This window comes from Sminthopsis crassicaudata, chromosome 1 (assembly GCF_048593235.1).
Source record: "Sminthopsis crassicaudata isolate SCR6 chromosome 1, ASM4859323v1, whole genome shotgun sequence".
NCBI lineage: Eukaryota > Metazoa > Chordata > Mammalia > Dasyuromorphia > Dasyuridae > Sminthopsis > Sminthopsis crassicaudata.
In genome coordinates this window covers 374421971-374425627 of record NC_133617.1, presented here as the reverse complement: position 1 = coordinate 374425627, position 3657 = coordinate 374421971, and positions in this window count along the sequence as shown.

Genomic DNA, 3657 nt, shown 5'->3' with positions numbered 1-3657 from the left:
ATGGAAGTGAATTCAATCTCCATACCTGCCACGTCTGCCGAGTATATAATTAGAATGCTGACATCTGAGCAGCAGGATATCTCAGCCAGCTTTATTCAGAGGAAAGTATTTTTAACATTGGATAAGCTTGGAGATATATCTGAGACCCCTGATTTCCTTTTTTGTTATATGCCTTTCTACCCACCCCTATCCTCCATCATAATTTCTTAAATAAAAAGGAGATCTTATCGTCAGTTGGGCAGTTAGGGGTCACAGTGTTATGATAAAGGACTGGGGCTTGGAATTAACATTTTTCCTGAGTCCAAATCTGACCTCAGACACTGAGGTATCTGTGTGATCTGTGTGATCCTGGGCAGGTCACTGAACCCTATTTGCCTCAGTTTGCTCATTTATACAATGAACTGGAGAAGGAAGTGGTAAATCATTTCAGTACCTTTGTCAAGGAAACTCCAAATGAGTTCAAGAAAAGTTGAACAAGACTGAAATTTCTCAACATCAATTAGGCTGTCATAACCTTTTATAGAGGAAGGGGGAAATACATTATTTTGTCCTTTTAAAGGAAAATCTTATGTATGGTTTGGTTTTGCTTTTTTTGGTGTGGTTTTTTTGGCTTTTTTTTGTTTTGGTCTTTGCCTATTTCTTTACCTTTAAAATGAGGTTATTAAACTAAAAGGTCCTTTTCTACTTTAATAATCCCAAGATTCTTTTTTCTCCCACCACTGCCCAGGGACACACAGCTAATTTATGTCTGAGGCCCTATTTGAATTCAGGTCCTCCTGACTCCACAGCTGGTGCTCTAGTTACTACACCCCATAGCTGCCCCTAACTATTTTGTTTCATGAATACAGAATTTCATTTCTTACCTCTGTGCCTTTGTTTTTACTGTCTCACATGTTTGAAATGTACTAATTCATCCCTACCTCTTGGAATACTTTTCTTCAAAATTCAGCTCAGGAACCAGCTGATAAGGGAATCCTTTCCCTATCTCCCTGTTTGCTATTGCTTGTAGGCACCTCAAATTAGATTAGACTTAAGTGCTTACATGTCCTATCTCCCAGCAGAATGTGGCCTTTTTGAGGGAAAGCGTCATCCCCTCCCCCCAACCTATATCCCCAACACCTAACATAGCACCTCGCATTTGAGCAAAATAGGGAATTTACTACTGTTTGTTGAGTTTTACACATGAAATTCATTGCCCCAAATAACATGGGCAAGTAAAAAATGCAAATGGTCTTGAAATTCAATGAATTCATAGAAAATAATCATAGATGATTATTAGAAAGTCAGAAATGTTCTGGGAGCATTTCTGAGCAAGAGATTTTTTTTTTAAATTTATTTATTTAATATTTTTCCCCAGTGACTTTTAAACCATTTTTTTACATTTGTTTTTAAAACTTTTGAGTTTCACATTCTTTCCTTTATCCCCATTGCCAACCTCCATTAAGAAACCACATGTGAAGTTGTGTAAAAGATTTCCTTAAAAGTCATGTGACAAAAAACTAAGATCCCCCAACCTAAAAAAAAAAAAAAAAAAAAAATCAAGAAAAATAAAATAAAATATAATTTTTTTTAAAATAAAGACACAGAGAGAGTATGCTTTAATCTGTATTCAGACACAATTAGTTCCTTCTCTGGGTAGGGAGAGAATCTTTCATCATATGTCCTTCAGAGTAGTCATGGATCATTGTATCGCTGAGAATAACACAGTCATTTACAGCTCATCACGAATATTGCTATTACTTTATACACAGTACATTTCACTTTGCTTAAATTCATGGAGGATTTTCCAGGTTTTTTCTGAGAACATCCTTGAGCAAGAGATTTTGGAAAGAAACTACTGGACTTACCCTTGCTACCAGTGTTAAAGAGTAAGACTGGGACAATGAATGGATCTTTGGGTTTCTTATGGAGAATGATTATTACATATAATACTCAACATAAACTGATTGTCTTGTGTCTAGAGGGATACAGTTAATTTCAAGTGGAAAAACCTACAGATCATCCTGGGAATAACCACATCCTAGAAAACCCAACAGATAAATTCTTTTCTCACAATCATAAATACGGAACAATACTATATGCATGGCCTCAGCAAGCCACAAATGAACTCTGGAATGCTCATAAACAGTGCCAGGCCATATGAGCAACAGCTTTAATAGAGTGTGCTCTCATTAAAAGTAGCTGTTTATTTAATAAATGTTATTCAGTTGTTTTTTAGTCATGTCCAACTTTTCATGACTTTATTTGGAGTTTTCTTGGCAAAGACACTGGAGTGATGTGTCATGTCATTCTCCAGCTTATTTTATAGATAAGGAAACTGAGGTAAACAGGGTTAAATGACTTGCTCAGGATCACAAAATTAAGTGTGTGAGGCCATATCTCAACTCAGGAAGATGAAACCTTCCTGATACCAGGCCAGGTATTCTATCAACTATACCATGTAGCTACCCAATAATGACCCAATAAAGAGCTATTGTTTATCTTTTGTTCTTTACATCTGGGAGGTGATGTCCTGACATGCAGGTGAATTGGGTTAAGGGAGGGAGGGCTGTACAAGGTCCCCTGCCTCACTTTCCCCTCTAGAGCCATCTGGGTCCAGTGGACAGACATAGATCAAGACAACTGGAGAAGACCCTGGATAAAATGCAACCAAAACAGCTAGATGAAGAATTGTGTTCTCCCGGCCAGTTCATTAACAGCCCCACTTCATAGAGCTCAGCCTAGATATTCAATAAATATTGTAGTTAATGAGTATAATTTGGAATATACTCTTCAAATTTATATTAGTTCTATAGCCTAAGAGGTTGAGAACGTGGAATGAAACATGCCCAGGAAGAAGCCCATTCTAGGGAAATCTTGGACCCCTGATCAAACTGGGGATCCCAGAACTAAGAGTGCTCCCCAAGGAAGCCACAGACCTATGATGCTGTAATTGCTTTATGCACCACAACATGTGAAACAATTACTTGTGTCAACTGGACTGGAACTGGCCTCTAACCTGGGGGTGGCCAGGGTCAGGGAGAGGAGTCAGCTTAATTAATTTCAGAGTGAGGAAAACGACTCCTTCAGGTGGAAGACCCTCCTCCAAGAAGGTTAGTGTGGCTACTAAGGCTAGGGCCACTTATATACATGAAAGGTTCACAACACAATCATTCTTAGATCTTGAGATAGTTCTCATGGTTAGCATTTCTTGGGACAACAACACAGGTGTTCTTGGGTCCCATGTTAAGTCACTGTTTCAAGAAATGGGGATTATGGCTCCTTGTAGGGTACAGAACCAGAGTAATGGGACAAGAACAGAAGTCCAGTATCTATCAGTGACAAAGGACAAGGATTGTGAACATGCAATGAATGGCCCTGGGAAATAAGGCGAGCTAAATTCTTCAGTGAGCACCTGGTGCTGGTCCAAGCAATACACTCTGACAGAAGCAAGATCATTCCAAGGTGCAAATAATTGTTATGCTGAACTCAGGGGACATCCTGCTTGCTGAGCCTTAGCTTTTGGAAACAGGATATCTCCAAAATATTTTGACACCAGTATGAACTATCAATCTGTAAATAAATTAATAAAAGATGACAAGTAATTGGCAAAGGTGTGTGGAGGTGACTACAAATATTAAACAATGCAAATTCTAATACAATAGTAGGAAAGAGGAC